Raw genomic sequence first — 18,236 nt, 5'->3', positions numbered from 1 at the left:
TGCTCCTTCTTGCTGTCAGGCCCAAGACAGAATACTCAATACTGACAGGTTTCTCTTTGTAATATCTAAAATGTCCAAGATGGCTGGAAGAATGACCTCACCTGGTCACCTGACTCTAGGCTCTCACACTATTCCCCTTTGAAGCTTGAGACAGAAAGTTTTATAGATGTGATAAAATGCATATCTAAAGTTTTGTTAATGTTTATGGCAGTGCCTGGGGCATCCCCTCTTGTTATTGAGTTAATGAACAAAGGCTTATTCCAGGCAAGCTATCTCTGGTTTTGTTCAGAGTTGTGAGATAAGCACTTCCATGGCCCAACAGGTGGTCCAATTAACAGTATTTTTCTTAAAGTAAGAAGTAAGACAGCTGTTTAACCCCTTCTCTTCTAGTGTCCTTTGCTAACATACATACATACAGTCTCACATGTATATTTCTTCTCTGTCTAGCAGGACCCACTGTTGATTCATTTTTTAACACTAGCAACTTTACAAACACATTTTGATTTTCAAATGCCATACAGTTCTAATACATTTGTAACATAAGCATTTGTGCAAATCAGTTTGATATTCAAATGCCATACAGTTCAAATACATTTGTAACACAGCATCTTGTATAAATCAGTTTGATATTCAAAGGACATATAATTCTTTAAAGAACTCCTGCTGGCTATGCTGGCACTACTCCATATCATCACAGTTACTGCCAGTGACTATATCCAACCAAAGGAAAACTCAAAGGACAACCAACAGCCAGCAATTTAGGTAATTCCAAGCTTTCCAGTGTTGTTGCATCTATCCTCTCTGTCCCAAAATGTAACTCAATTCCCTTTTCCAGGTTTGAGACAGCTGAACTGAGGCTGACTGGAACCAAAGAACCAAAACCACTGCACCTAAGCTGGGGATAGAAGGGAAGGTTTACAGGACCAGTGTTAGCATTTTGAGGGCCTCCAGCAAGTGTCAAGCTTGGGGCCTGCTGGAAACCTCCATTCTAAGTATCACCCTGTCACACTTACTGCCATCCCTGCCAAGCAACTTTTTAGTTTGTGCTGCAGAGTTTTAGGAGTAGTATGAACAGAATGAATCAGAACTACAATGCTCTTATAATATGACAAGCCTGTGTGCCACACTATGTTGTCCCACCTTACAGGGTGACATTTGACAATGACTGGCACTTAATTGCAATGCAACCCTATGTATAGGGCTAGCCTTAGGTGAAATGGTGCCCTATATGAACAGATCCATTGTGCTTCCCACTGCCTAATGTTTCACCCCCCTCGCACACACCCTCCAGTTTTATCCCTGTTTTTCTCCCATCATGGGCCACCCACACCATGCAGATTATTTTTTTCTTCTTTTTCTCACATTTTGTCTTACTCATCAGCTTTTTTTCAAGAATCCATGGCTTTCTGTATACTCTGAAGTGCATTTTAATTTATTTTTAATTTATTTTTTTACTACCTTTTTTCTTCCAATGATGGCTTAAACAAAGATTATAATTAAGGAAATAAATTCTGTGCTACTATTTGACTTTACTTTTCCTTGTATCCTGTCAACTCACCTTCCCTGTCATAGGTAACACAATAACTGTATAGGAAATAACTCAGTTAAGCCAGGGGTCTGGAGTCTGCATGCTTTCTCACCCCTACCTCCAAAGATAGCCACGTATATACATGCCTGATGTGTAATTGTGAGGAAAGTGAAAAAAAATAACATGATTACAGTAATGCATTCCAACTTGTTGCTCCTAGGAGTACACTACCTCCACATAAGCTATAGTAACTCACTCTGTACACCTCTGAGGTCTGAGAAAAGTAAAAGAAACAATGGCTACACTGTCCTCAGCCCAACCTAAACTATTATTACCGCCTATTCAGACATCTGAGATTTGACTGAGAAGAAAAGTAAAGAAGTAATGACCACACCATCCCCTGCCCCACACACAAGCTACAGCAACTTTTTCTACACAGTTCTGAGCAAAGATATTCATCAATGGGTGTGGTTGAGAGCACAGGCTACAACAAAGACCATGTCAAAATCCATTTCTACAGTACAGGGTGTGGGGCCAATAGACCACTGGAAGCTCTAAAAGGTCAGGATGTCATTTAAGATACTTTTTGACTTACCTTTGAAAGATAATTACTTCTTAACTGCAATTTTTACTGCTACCCAGAAGACACACACACACACACACACGGAACGCAAGCAGACTTCACATAGAAGAAGCCACAGTCAGCAACTCAACCAAAGCAAAGCAGTGTTACTCACAACACCACCATTACAATTAACTGTTGCAATGAACAGTTGCATTCACACACAGCCTCTTACTGGACATCAGCAAAGATAACCCCCTATCATGTGTAATCTGTGATGATAAGCAAACAAAATTCTGACCAACTTGCTGCTCTTAAATTCACTGCAGCCACATCACTCCCACACACAAGCATAACGGCATAATGGCAGTGTCAGTGATGTTTGTGATAGAAAGTGAAAGAGATTTTACAAAACCTGTTAGTCTTACATTGCAGCCCCCCACCCAAGCACACACAAGCATAAGCCATAGCAATACTAGTTTTACACTGATTACAGCACACATCAATACACTGTGTGACACTAGTACTGCCACACCAGATCAGTGACTGTTGTTGAGCAGTCAACAGGAGAAATGCATTACTGGCAGTCTCCCTGATTCTGTCTCATACTTTTTCTCAGTCTCTCATAAAAATTTTGGTTTTCTGGTAAATTACTCAGGAATACAGAAAGTCAGTAATGCCAGACATTACAGTTTCATACTTCATACTGTCCAAAAATTGTCTGTGGATGCAAAACATGTTATTCTATTAACTTCTGAAGTGAATAAGAGTAATATTTAAAAAGTGTTTCTCATTCTGAGCCTTTATTCTAACATTTTTGGTTTTGCTCAGAATTCTTGAGCAAAGAAGTTGAGGGTTATAGTATCTAGTGTACTGCCAGTATTTATAAAAGAAAACCATGGGAAGCTGCGGTGGTGCAGCGGTAGCGTTGTTGCCTCACAGCAAGAGGTTCTTCCGTTCGATTCTCGGCTGGAGTGCCTCTGTGTGGAGTCTACATTTCCTCCCTGCAGTTGAGTGGCATTCGAAAGACATGCGTAGAATGGGCATGCCTTCATTGAAGGTTGGGCATCGAGCTGACACCTTGGCACTGTAAAAATCTACTGCCAATCATTAGTGGACCGGAGTTCTGCTGTGGCGACCCCTAACTGGGAAAAGCCGAAAGAAGACCAACTAAAAGAGAAAACCGTCTCTGAAGATTAGGAACATCTGCTCTTAAAATCCCAGGTGAGCAGTAACATCACTCGCTATAGGCTGCTAATCTTTAGCACTTAGCTTGTTTATGTTCATTCACGGATTACCAACTTTATCACAAAAGGGTCATATCACAGCCCTATTTAAGATAAAGCTCATAATTAAATCAGAGAATAAATGAATGAATCATCCTTTTTTTCTCATTTTCCCCTAAACAGCATTAGCTTTTGCAAAGCCCTCACAGAGTGAAGGATAATTAAGGGTGTCCCTGCAGCTGTGGGTATCTTGAGTGCTTCTAGCCAGCTATGATGTTAGTTTTAGTAGAGAAAATCACACCAGCAGGATTTAACTAAATCAAGAACACCATGTCAGTGGTAAACATTTAATCAAATTTTATTTATTCAAATTATAAAGTCTGTTACATGACAAAGAACTGTTACTACAAATAGAGATATCTTTGAATTTTATAACACAAGAAGGGGTGTGAATCCTTAGGATTCGTCATCCTAAGAGTCATTGTTACTTACCTGGTTTATTAAGTACATTAAGATTACTGTACTAGCTTTTGTTAGTTTGACAAATGTACCAAAATATCAAAATAAGATAACTTGCTGTGGTTGGGGGCCTCCAGTTACCACAAAGTTCACTGGTACCTAAAACCGGAGGCTATGAAGTTTTAGTACAGAGTATGGCCCCAACCCTACAGATATAGCATTATGGTAAAAACATAACTGACATATCTGACAGCAGAGAGTCCATCCTCAGTTGCATCCAGGACGTTGCTCCAAGTTCTTTTTGATAGGGCGGCTGAAGGCAAAATACTCTACAAAACAGTGCCTCCAAAGCAAGTTTTGGAACTTGAAGCCAAGTCCAATTTATACAATATATATAATATATTTATATATTATATATAATTTATTATATATATATATATATATATATATATATATATATATATATATGATTTAGTTTATTTTTCTTTCTGTCCTGTCCTTTCTGTGGAAGCCACCATTTTTTTAGTAATCGCAAACTTGCATACATACAAATATCTCCTGCAAGCTTATTGTCCTGTTTAAAGGCTAGAAAGCTGAAATGCACAACTGTGAAGTATAGTGCACTACTCTTGTTTGCTAAACATTACTTAATGTGGATGAGTACTGACAAATAGCACTGTACCTAACTAGTTCAAACATCAAGAAATGGCTTTACAGTTTGATTTTTATGTGGACTGTTCCACAAGGAATGTTGTTTATTACAGTTTTTGTGTGGAGTGCAACGTTTTCTATATAGGTAAGACAAATCGGTCCTTAAAGGAGCATATAATGGAACACCTGAGGGACATCAGGAGTAATAAACAGAGTAATGCACTGGCAAAACATATTAAACAGTGTGGCACACAGCATGAATTTAGATTTCTAGTTCTTGAAATAGTTAGCGAGAGTTACAGGAAAGGGGCTATTAAAAATAAGACTGAGGTAGCTGAACTTAGATGGATACTGTATTTTAATGCAGATAAGACACCAGGTATTAATGATGCTGTCTCCATTAAACCTGTATTACATGCACACATAATCCCCCACTGATTAGATGTGCTACAATACTGTCTAAGTAGAATGAGGTTCACTAGCAGAAAATACTTGTGTATGTGTACATGATACTCACACATGTAGATTTTTTTATGTATGTATGTCTAAGTTTGACCAAAGAGTTACTTAATGTTTTTTGATTGGTTCAATGGACTTTCTAAATATTTAGGGACTGATTTTATTGTATTTGAGTCTAAAGAAGTGGCCGTGAGGTTGTGAAAGCACTTACTCTTTGTTGTTTTATTAAAGTTATATTGCACCTAGCCGTGGGTGGTCCTCTTTAGTTTTGTTTGCAAGTTATTTTTATTGTACTTTCAGAGTACCTTTACCTAGTTCCCACAATTTTTTTGTTAAACAATATACCAGTGTTGAAAAATATTTTATCCTGGGCATCCCAAACAGTAAACCTTGAAACAATAATCTTAGGAGATGTAAATATAGATTGGCAAAGCATAGCTTCCAACTCCCCTACAGATAGTATAAATCTGTATATTTTTTTCTCAGCTTATCAATACTCTAACAAGATACAACAAAGATTTTACCTGCCAATCCACCCTAGATTGCATCCTAGCATCCCACACTGCCAATTACCCCTCTTCCGGTACACTGTCTAGCTCCCTCAGCGATCATCTACCAGCCAATTCCCTTAGAACAAACTCCCAACAACTAAGAGTACACACTATAAAATCAGTTATGAACTCAACTAATTTCTGTCAGCATAAATTCAACAATCTCCTACAGGAAATGGACTGAAAACAACCCCTTAAACATCTAGCCCTTAATGATGCTGTACTATACTTTAATAACACCTTCCTTCACATACTTAATACACCAGCTGCCATTCATGTGAAAAGAATCAAAAGGAACTCAGCACCATGGCTCTCTAAGGAATGTAAACACCTGATGAAGCAAAGGGACCTAGCCTGGTCAACCTGAAACAAAACAAAAATGAACAAAATCATGTTAATTTCAAAACACTACGTAACAATGTGACAACACAACAGAGATGAGAAGTCATATTATTCCCAGCTTCAACTCCAGCATATCAACCCCAGCAAATTTTGGCACTCCATATGTTCTATATCTTCTCTTCTTAACCCTGGAAGAAATGGTAAATACACCTTATCACCTGATACCCCTCCATCACAAGTAGCCAAAAACTTTAACAATGACTTCATAAAATCAATTTTCAACCTACTAACTAACTCCCCTAATGCTGTACCCCCCATCCTTCAACCTATTCAGACACCAACCCCAGACCATCAACTACTAATCCTGTCATTATTAACCCACCTACTCAACAAAATGTCATACAAACCTCATTTTTATTTCAGCCCATACCCACTGACACCATTAGGAAACTGCTACAAAAACTAAAGCCCTGCTCTACCTCAGCTGACAATCTTCCACCATACTACCTCAAACTGGCTTCTAACTCAGTCACCTACCCAATCAGTATCCTTATAAATAGGTCTTCATCTGAATCAGAAGTACCTACCATATTGAAAAAAATCTCACATCATCCCCATCCACAAAGGAGGCAACTCTTTTGATCCATCCAATTTCCGTCCTATATCCATCTTGTCACCCATATCCAAAATTCTCAAGAGAGGTATCAATCAGCAGGTAATGCAATATCTATTCCAGAACAATCTTTTAACCAAAATCAAACATGGCTTCCAACCTAGCCACAGCACAGCTACAGCCCAATTTAATTTTACAGACATTGTGAACTAGGTCAGAGATGCAGGATGCTATACAGTCTCAGTATTCCTTGATCTCTCCAAGGGCTTTGACACAGTCTCACCCCTTACTTTTGAATGCACTGTCTAACTTAGGCTTCTCACATAACACAGTAAAATGGTTTCAGAGCTACCTCAAGGATCATAAACAAGCAGTGAAATGGTCCAATGAACTCTCACCCTCTCTCCACAACCCTAATGGAGTCCCTCAAGGCTCCATTCTAGGACCATTACTCTTCAACACTTTCAAAAAGAAACTTCACACTGCCTCTCACCCTGGGACCCTCATTCAATATGCTGATGATTCCACCATAATCTGCACTGCTCAATCGCTACCAGAACTACTCTCAAAACCTCAACAGTCCTTTACTGCATTCAAATCCTGGCTAAGAAATGTCCAACTCTTTCTTAATCCAAAGAAGACAAAACTACTACTCTTTTATCCCAAAAACACCTCCCCTGTCACTGATCATTTCAACATCCTTGCATCTGACAAGACTGCCATACAAATACTTCATGAAACCAAACTTTTAGGCGTTATCATTGACAATAAACTTTCATTTGACCCACATAAACTGCAAAATATACAGAAAACTCATCAAAAACTGGGAATCTTATATAGAAACAAGCATTTTTTTACTGCAGCAGCATAAAACTACTCTAGCAAAAACATTTTTACTTCCCTCCCTTCTTTATGGTGCCCCTATACTAACCTACAAACTTCTACCCTAACCAAGATGGAACAGTGCTACAACAAATTAAAAGTTTGCCACAAACTCTAAATATCACACACACCACTGTAAACCACTCCTAGAATTAAACTGGCTTGAACTCCCCAACCAACTTGCCTTTATTCAGCTATCCACCTTGCACAACCTTATTTTCAAGCCAACTGCCTGCCCTGCACTAGCCAATCTAGTCACATTTTACACACCAAATCGATCCCTACGATCAGAAGACAAAAATATCTTAGCTATCTAAAAACCCACAAGAAAACCAGGTCACTCTCTGTATTCATACTCTGTCTCTGTGCTTTGGAATTCAACACCTCTAGCTATGAGGTCCATGCTTGGCCTAAACCATTTCAAACCCTCTTTAAAAAATCATCTCAAAAATACATGGCTCTGCTCCTGCAAAAAGCCTGCCTAATGCTCAGCTCTTCCTCTTCTTCCACAATAGCCTCACCGTCCTCTTCTGTCACATTTCAATCCGTCACAGACTGCAAGTTCCTAAGGCTCTTCTAACTCCTTCTCTGTTCCTATACCATATCCTTAAGCTACTGCTCAGGCTGTATTGCTTCTGTTCTTCTTAACTCTCTCTTGCTATATGTCTGCATCACTAACTTTCTGGCTGCCTAACTGAAACTAACATTCTATTTTTCATATACTATAACAGTCACTGTTACACATTGCACTACCTACGTACTATTTTTGGACACTATCTACATCATGTATGGTGAGAATGACTATTATTGTCTGTAATATTTTAACTCTATAGTATTGTCTAGATGTGTAGTAATATATTGCAACATAACAGTGTAAGAAACTTCTCTGTGTGGAAGATTTTCAGTCCATATATTTCTAGTTAATCACTGTATATTAATCAGATCAGACACTAGTAGGAGAAGTAGCGAAAGTAAACTCGTCTTAAGTCAAACAAAACCAAAAGTAATAATAGAAAATATATAATTGTACACCATTACTAAGTATTCGAAAGTAATCCAAGCAAGGCAGGCAGTCTGTTTCCAGTTGAAAATCCTTTATTAAGTACACAGACAAGCGATCCAAGTAAAACAAAAATACAGTAATAATTTCCTCACAAGCTTTCTAAATATGTATACTTTTTATCAGGCATGGGAGTGGTTTATTGTGCTGTAAAACAAAGTGTTATTGGTACACATGTTAAATTCACATCCCTTCCCCATCAGTGTGACATTTGTTTTACTTAGATCGCTTGTCTGTATACTTAATAAAGGATTTTCAACTGGAAACAGACTGCCTGCCTTGCTTGGATTACTTTCGAATACTTAGTAATGCTGTACAATTATATATTTTCTATTATTAGTTTTGGTTTTGTTTGACTTAAGACGAGTTTACTTTCGCTACTTCTCCTACTAGTGTCTGATCTGATTAATATACAGAAATATATGGACTGAAAATCTTCCACACAGAGAAGTTTCTTACACTGTTTTGTTTTTGGACCCACTACACTTTAGTGGGTTCTTTTCAGACTTCAGGGATCCCACGGAGATTACTTGTTTTTTGTAATATATTGTAACATAGTGTTCTTTCAACTGATTTTTGTATAGTATTTCTAATGTAATTTGTAGTGTACTGGATTATACTGTTTGTATAGTACTATATGTGGAGCTTTTCTCCCCGGGCCTCTGCTGAAAACGGGTTCTGTAGACCCACTCAGACCACCCCGGTAAACAAATGTCAGATAAATAAATACTGGTTTGTGCATTTGTTCAAGGATGACCAAATGAAGGACATGTTGACATAATTCACTGAGACATTCTTAAGAATGCTGCTAAAAAGCTATGTCCTTGGCAGAATGGGTCTTAGGCAGAAGAAGCAACTTCTTGACATGAACAGTATAAGAAAAGTGGATGCAGACAGAAAGACATCTAGAAATGGTGACCTTCTTGCTCTTTACCAGAATAGCTAAGAGCACTTCCCTGATGCATTTGGTCCTGTATAAACAATATCTCAACTGCCTATGGCCATTGAGACTGGTCTATATCACATCATTGAATCTCATTTCAGTGAACGTCTCTTCACTGAACAACTATTCATCAAAGTCACTAATCACTGAATGAACTTTTCAGTGAAAAGTTTCCTAGAGCAATCTGACAGTTGGCAACCATCTGGAATTTGCCATTTTCTCCACTGTAGTGCAATCTTGGAGTTGGTATGTTTAGTTGGGGAGGCCTAGCCCCTCCACCTGGATTAGTGTTATGTTTTATGGTTTTGTTTATGGTTGCTAGGGTGGACTACTGTCGGCATGCCCTATGAAACTTTTTGCTGAAAAGTTTGTTCGCTTAGTGGCTTCATGATTAGTTGTTCGACGAAGTGCCCTGTACTGAAGTGAGATTCAATGATGTGATATAGACCCCATTGAGAAAGTGCAATAAATATTTCCTTTGGTTATCATAATTAGGAAAGAAAAGTCTAGCAACTGAATTACCTCATTAAAGAACTCTGAGGCTACTTATAGCAACATCAATGGTTTAGTTTGAAGGTAAACATGGTTGCTGTGGAAGATGAGCTACGGATTTTCAGAGATTAGTGCAGCTCAGATGTTTTCCTGGCACAGGTAATGGCCACTGCTAAGGAAACAAACTTAGGCTTTGCATAAATAGGCCAGTTCAAAAGAAGCCAGAGGTAGCTTCTTTAACACAAAATAAAGGTTTCAACGAAGAATTATCTCACAACTATAAAAGCTTTAATAGGACTATGCTCCCCAGGAAGACCTTAGAAACTTTCAAAGAAGCCAAAGAAAAAACATCTTGGCTCCAACAAAAGTTGAAAATATCAGCCTGGTAGACAATCAATACACTATAAACACTATGCATACCATATGCAACAGATGAGAATTTGGAATAAAGACACACACAAATTTCCATTTATAGAGCAACTGTGCTATTAAAACAATTCTAGGTATATTTATATATGCCGCCTACATAGATAACCTACATGAAATACTGGAGTGAAGCAACCAAGTACATTGCGGTGCTGAGAAGAACAATCTTTAAAGATTGACTCAAAGCTGATTTCATGAACTTTAATTGTGCCCTGACTTGGAAATTGAGTCCATTCCTATCATTCTACTAAGAAAACTTAAGCATTTTGATAAATTAATGAAGGGCAGGTTATTACATTACATGGAAAGAATTATCATGGAGATGATCAATAGAGATATAGTAAACCTCCAGACACAAGACCTCACCCAGTTTGGTTTAGTTAAGGGCAGATCATGCCAACTCAACCTAGTGGACTTCTTTGAGAAGGTCACCAAAGCATTGGATGAGGGCAAAATTGTTCACACTGCCTACCTTGACCTGGCCAAGGCATTTGACACAATACCCCACTCGGGCATTGTTGACAAACTCATATGTCATCCAGTGGACAGCCAACTGGCTCACAGACAGAACCCAGAAAGCTAGAATTGGGAAGTCCACCTCTACAAAGAAGCCAGTCACAAGTGGAGTCCCTCAGGGATCAGTCCTTGGACCGCTGCTTTTTGGCATTTACTTCTCAGAAGTCAAGGTCAATGTCAGTGGTCTCTGGCTGACTAAATTTGCAGATGATTGCAAATTAGGAGCTTTCATTGAATCTCACACTGACACAAATGTTCTCCAGCAGGGGCTGACACAGAAAAACTGGTGACAGAGCCATGGCCTAAAACTAAATGCCAAGAAATGCATAATAGTATCCTTTGGGAAGTCATCCATCCCTGGTAACGATCATATTGACAACACACCCCTTAGAGTTGACCAAGTAGTCAGGGATTTAGGGACACACATAGATAGTAATCTAGCCTTTGATTATCACGTGTCTACAGTGGTGAGGAAATTATTCTATGTTGCACAACTTATAAACAAAGGTATGGCAACTAAGTCCAAGGAAGTAATTGTTCCACTGTATTCCACATTCATCAGACCTATCATTGAGTACAATACCCCCTTTGGTATGTACCTAATCAGGCATATCCAGCAACTGAAACATCCACAGAGGTTCCTCACTAAAAGAATACAGGGCATACGTAATATGTCCTATGAAGACAGCCTCAAGGCCCTATCCCTGCATTCCATCTCCTACAGGCTTTTGAGGGGAGATCTATGTCTGGCATAAAGAGCATTGTCAGACCCCACTCTCATGGACCTCCAGCATATCCACAAAAGAAACAGCACCAGAATTACCCATTCTAAAGGCTTAAACTTTGCCTGTGATATAAACAGGACCTGCTGGAGAGATAGGTATGTATCCCAGAGACTACCCCGTCTATGGAGCAGGCTCCCCATCCATGTAAATCAGATTTCTCTCTAACCCAATTCAAGTGCAACTTGGACAGTTGGATGGGAAACCGGAAATGTATCCCTGGTTTGGCACCTATGTCTCTAATGGACACAGGTAAGATGTAAATGGTTTATTTCCCAGGCTCATGCTTACACTTGTCAAAGGTATCAGAACTTGTCAAAGATTTGGAATGCATGGCTAGGCTTAAAAAGGTCCTTGTGGTCAAGACCCTGTGAAACACCTATGAACCTAAATGCTAGATTATGAGTTTTGGAAGCCTTTTTAAAAGCCACTGTTGAAATCAATGTACCTAGCTTGTGAGGCCCTGTCCAAAAAGCATAAGTTCTAGTTGGGTACACAACTCTGTTTATCTTCCTCAGTTCAGAAGCAACTGAGTGTGTTAGTGTGTGGTGGTTTTGTGTGTGTGTGTGTGTGTGTGTGTGTGTGTGTGTGTGTGTGTGTGTGTGTGTGTGTGTGTGTGAGTATGTATGTGTGTGTATGTATCTGTGTGTGTGTGTGTGTGTGTGTGTGTGTGTGTGTGTGTGTGTGTGTGTGTGTGTGTGTGTGTGTATGTGTGTGTATGTGTGTGTGTGTGTGTGTGTGTGTGTGTGTGTGTGTGTGTGTGTGTGTGTGTGTGTGTGTACAAAGTGGTTCATTTGATAGTCATTTTCTTTCCCATTTATGCTAACACTGAGGAATACTTATTGCACAGTCTCAATGTCCATAAAGACATATGTGTGTGTAGATTTACTATCAAAATCTCGACATAAAAAACAAAAACTGTATTTAACATCGAAACACACACTGTCGAATCCATGCATACCAATGAGGTGTAAATGTCGAATCTGCTAAACGAATTTGTCTGATTTTACATTTATATCGAATAGTGAACAAAATGCCCCTATAGTGGCTAAGGTAAGTCTAGTTCCTACCCCTGCGTCCCCCAAACCCCCTGGTAACTATATATTCCGACTCCGATATTGCACTACAGTGAGGAAAGGGATGAATTCCTCAATCTGGACTGTATCATGATCTCTACTCGTAACATCGAGCTCCTATCAGGCTATTCGCTGATATGGACTCTCGCTCAATTAACGTTCAGCAATACAGAAATCGGCCAATGGCCATTCGACATTCCTATGTTCTCCAAACACACACACACACATACATACACATGGGGGGTTACTCAAACAACTTTAATAGCCACTTCACATCTGAAGCTGAAGAAACCACCCTTGAAGACTACTTGGCGGATCAAAATATTTTCTGGAGAGTGCAAAGGGTTATCAGATCACCCCTCCCTCTTCTGCATCATTTCCTGTACTGCCCTAAATATGGAGTGATCTGAAGGATGATGGGGAATTCTGCTCTGCCAATTCTCATTTGCATTAGGAGTAGAGGACTCTGAAGGGTAGTCAAAGTGCTTCCTCCTATACCTGTTCTTCTTTTTCTTTAGTTTATTTATTTCATTTTACTTATTTATCATTTGTTGACTGGGTTAGTCCCACAAGGCTAATAGCCGCTTTTCAGGGGAGACCTGATGTGGCCTTTATACTAGTAGGTGAAATATAGCCAAGGTATTAGGGAACTTCTGCTACTCTTTTTCGATAGGTGCCACGGTATCCTTATTATTCACCAGAGCCACCACCAACTCAAACAGATAGCACCTTGGTTTAACATCTCATCAGAAGGATGGCACACTCAGGAGTGCAGAATCCCCCTTATGTTGTACTACAGTGTCAGCAATCAATCTACCTGGTTTGGGAATAAAACCCACAGCCTTCTGCATGAAAGGTGAGCATGTTACCTGTTGTGCCACTGACACTGCTTAAGGTCCTGGGAGTGGCACTGCCAGAAGAAGAAAAAGATCTATGTTCTAAGTGGAAAAACAGATTGTTTGAAAAACCTTGGCCATACCATTTTTCTTGAAAGCCAGTGGCTGGGCATCCCATATAAGCAGGCTGAGCAGAGGGAAGCCCTGACAATGGCAGAATAGGTGGCTATAGAGTCCAAGCAGCAAAAGGCTGAAAGGAAGCAGTTAACCTCAGGGACAGATTTGACACTGAGGGTGGAAACTAAACTACCCCTCTATTTGTAGTTGTAAAAGTCAATACTGACATTGAAAATCTGATTCTCTAGCTTTAACTGAAGCGGTCAAGGGATCAGCTGATGAGGATGTGATTGACAGTGAAAAAGAAAACCTTGAGCACTAACTGTTCCAATGACAGGGTCACTGAGCATCAAAAGAGATGCTGAAGGAACCAGAGTTAATGCAAGATGGCCACTTTATATCGATGACATATCCATCATGGAGAAAAAGAACTTTAAACACAGGGAGATCAGTTTGAGATGATGATATACCCACCATGGAAGAAGTGACCTAGACATCAACAGGAACAAAGTGAATGAGATAATATCTCCAGTCTGGAGACCCAAAGGAGCATATAACCCGGCTCAGTCTTCACTGTGTAATACCTTAATCTTCCTGTAGTGGAGTATTATGGGTTATATGCAAATAACCCCTTTATGACATAACAGTGTTTCAGCTACATGGCTTTTGAATGTCCATGACTTTTTACTTTTTAAATCTTTAGTAATGTGCTCAGGTCAATAATGCCAAACCGCACTAACTGTACATGTACCAAGTTTTGCCCTTTTTCTGAGCTTATCAGTACAGCATAAGTAGAGTGTTTGTTTATTCTTTGGAAGCATAGAGTTTAAGGCCATGCCTAATGTCCATAAACATTACGATTCCTGAAAAATATTCCAAATGATATTCAAAGCAAAAGATAAAAAGGTCACACTAACACCCACTCAGTAAAAACTCCAAGAAAGTCCCAGCTAAGCTACAGTCTTCAATGTGTAATACCTTAAACCTACTGTAAGTGATGCCAGTGGGATGCATGCAAATGTACCCTTAAAGACATACCCATGTTTTAGCTACATGGCACTTGAATGGCCATGACTTTTCACTTTTTATAGTTTAAGTGTTTATTGATGCATTCATCCCAATAAAACCAAACAGAATACTGCAAAACACTGGGTGGTCTGTGGCAGTTACTCAGGCGTCATTAAGGTGCTCTCTTTGTCTTTACCAGAATCCAAATGTTATGGCCTAATCCCACCCCAGGGCAAGAATACAGGTATACTGCATCACTGCAGAGGCAAATAATGTCTTCCCTGTGAGGATATATGCTCTTGCACACCTGCTATGAAGGCTGCTATTCCATCCAAACTGGGAAAAGGAACTATTCTGCTCGAACAGGCTTAGTTTTTGTTAGATTTATCTTGAATATGGTTAACTGATATTACTAACACAAGTACTGTAATAGGATAGGGGTAGGATTAGCCAGCATGGATACCCCACCCTATTAGTGAACATTTGGTCATATTCAAATTACATTTATTTTACATCCACCTCATTGGTCAAACTTTGGTCATATTCAAATTAGATAGACTTTACCTCCACTGCCAGTTCCTCTTTTCTTGTAAACTCTGTATTTTTATTTATTAATTTTACTGTTGGAATCTGAAGGCTACAGTCCACTGTCCTATATCCTACACGTCTGTCCTTTTTGACCCAATGAACAGTTTTGCAGAGATCTTGAGTCACACTGTACTACAACCACAGTACTTCTCTCACAATTTTCTTGGAGAAACAAAAGAATTTATAAAGAACACATCTAACATGTTAACGTATTGTACATGCCTCACTTTTGTTAGTGCACTTATGGGATCACTCCTCTCCTCCTCACCGCAGAAGTGAGGCTCTCTCAGTTTACTTTTGAGAGGCTGAAGTTACCCATGATTATTTCAATTCTTATCCAACTCAATCTAGCTTAAGAGTTCTGAACTGCCATTCAGTCTTGCATCTGTTGATCTACAGGTTGAGCCTAATCACAGAGGGTTTCCTATGTCATCTTCCAAGCATAATACAAGCATCACTTTCTGCCTTGACTACTTTTCTTATATGCTGTAAAAGTGATGTCTTCCCCTATCTCCCTTGCCAAATTTCTCACCACTTTATACCGTCTACATTCTACATATTCTAAATAAACACATCACCAAGTTCCATTCTCTTTCCCCAGAAGGCTATGTGGCAATTAGGATAAGAATGTCCACATCATCCCCTGAAATATCATATGCAAATAATGGGTTTACAATTAGATCTGCGAAATTCAGTCAATCAAGAGTGACAACGTCGACTTGCAGTTTTCCAAGAGACAGCTTTGCGAACCCAAATACATTGCATGGGTAGTGTAGTTTGAGTAATTGAGTTTGGAATTCTGAGTGGAGATCGCGGTTCAGTAAGGAACAGGGAATTAACTCATTTCCTCACTGTAGTGCGATCTCGGAGTTGGTATATATAATTTGCTGGGGGTGTGGGTGGGTGCAGCCCCCCATGGGGGGGTGCAGGGGGGGCTTGCCACTCTGCAAAATAGTAAAAGTGATGTACCACTGACTCTAGAGTGTCACGGTACATTACGGTGCATATTAGGGTGACTGACATCACCTCCTACTATGTTGAATATATCGAACTACGGGAGTCGATGGATTCAGTTTCAAGTTTCCTGCTTGTTCACTGTTGCAATTTTCAAGATATTGGTTCAACATCAGTGCCGACAGACAGATGCAGTTTCATGGTTTCAATAGTAAACAGAAATAATGTACATTCTTCTGCAGGATCCTACTACTGCCCTCCTTCAGCTTCTATTCAGTGAATGCTTTTTCTGCCTGTATACTTATTCCAGGTCTCCCATATCTTTTTGTCACTCTTTGATGTCTCGTTTCACTATCTCTTACAGTCTCTCACGCCATGTCTCTGGTTGAATTTAAGGCAGATTATCAGTAAGAAAATTCTCTGGTGTTCATATCCCTTCCTTTCTAACCAGATGCAGATAACGTACTACAATAAACCCTGGCTATCCCGTTTGCTCTTCCTCCTGTTTGCAAATCATTACCCAGCTTACTACAGTCTACCAGTCCAATTGTGTCTTGCCTTTTTCTACTTGCATAAGTTACTGCAAGCGCTTCATGACAGTGTTTCTTACTTCCATGTAGCACCTCACTGCTACAATCAGCTTCACTACCCTTTCTTTCATCACCTTAATATGTTTTGTGCTATAACACTGATACCTCTAGCAAGCATAAAATGAGGCTACTATCTACCTCTTTCAGCCCTCAGGAAGGCTAATCCAGCTTCTTATATTGTCAGCTCTAGAATCATCCCAAGCCAGACTATACTCCTTGTCTAGAAATGTATTCACCAACCCAGATTATGTTTTACTTACACCTTTAGTGCTCCACCTATCACCTTAACCCTTTTGTCAGACAGTTTCTGGACACTCAAGTTTTGTTCTCCTTGTCCTCTCATTCTAGCACCTTCTTTTATGTATAAAGCACCATTGTGTTCCTTCTGCTTCTAGCACCATCCCTCCACTTTTCTTCTGCTGCTGCTTGTCCTCATTTCCCTTCGAATATGGACCAGGACCATACTGGTATTCACTTGGCATTCTGAGTCCACGTGATGACACTATTTGTACTGCACGTAATCTGTAATTTCTTGTCTAGTAAACTTGTGGCATCCCGTGATTCTCTCTCCTCATTTGCCCTATGCTTCTTCTTCCAGATTTGACTGGTGGCATCCCGTGATTCTCTCTCATCTGCCCTATGCTTCTCCTTCCAGATGTGACTGGTGGCATCCCGTGAATCTCTCTCCTCATCTGCCCTATGCTTCTCCTTCCAGATGTGACTGCTGGCATCCCGTGATTCTCTCTCCTCATTTGCCCTATGCTTCTCCTTCCAGATGTTACTGGTGGCATCCCGTGATTCTCTCTCCTCATTTGCCCTATGCTTCTCCTTCCAGATGTGACTGCAGTTCTTTGGCATGGAGGCCCTTACTTTGGATGCAGCATTTACCATGTTGATTATAACTCACAGAGTATCAACATTTCTTCCTCCAAGCTCCTTTGGCCTCAGCATACCCTACATACTGCTCCTCCACACAGATGTCTAAGCCACATCACCATCCATACCTCATCCCACCTCCTCTCTCCTTTATTCCATTAGCTGAAGCTCACTGTCTAAACTCTTTCTTATACCCTTCTTCTTATAATGGTAAAAGTGAGGTATTTCACTTTGCAAAATCACATGCCTTGGTCCTTTCTATTCTCACTGATATATTCAGTCATGTAGCAGTTCTTTTCTCTTAGTGTCTACTTTAAAGCCTCATTTCCTTCACGGTGACTAGGTGTGACTGATGTACTCAGTGTATTAGGACTGGCTTGGCCACAGTCAGGTTTACGGTACTTGAGTTTTAGATCTTACTGATCATTAGCAATGTAAATTTTACTTGCCCCTACTAGCCGAAAATACTGATATACTAATAAGCAGTAGGGGTACAGGTTGAGTTAATGATCCCAAAAATACCAATCACACAAAAGAAGATGCAATGAGAAACTGCAATAGCTCTAATGATTCACCAGTTTTAACTGCAAAACAGGGGAAGCAATGCACAGTCCACAAAGTCTGTATATCTGCACCAAACATAATACAGCAAATACAAAGAAGTTGAATTCTTTTAACAGAAATAGCCATATAAAAGAT

The 18,236-nt window shown here is 39.7% G+C and overlaps 1 protein-coding gene across 1 annotated transcript in view; it reads right to left on the bottom strand.

The window, feature by feature from the left end:
• The window catches only part of MAP3K6 (mitogen-activated protein kinase kinase kinase 6), a 1,891,200-nt gene that overhangs the window by 164,334 nt on the left and 1,708,630 nt on the right, over positions 1–18,236 (bottom strand). The gene's annotated exons all lie outside the window — the stretch shown is intronic.

This window comes from Protopterus annectens, chromosome 1.part1, assembly GCF_019279795.1.
Source record: "Protopterus annectens isolate FY-2018-M chromosome 1.part1, PAN1.0, whole genome shotgun sequence".
In the NCBI taxonomy this organism is placed as follows: Eukaryota; Metazoa; Chordata; order Ceratodontiformes; family Protopteridae; genus Protopterus; species Protopterus annectens.
The sequence above is the reverse complement of the archived record's forward strand: the minus strand, read 5'-3'. Positions and strand labels throughout refer to the sequence as shown.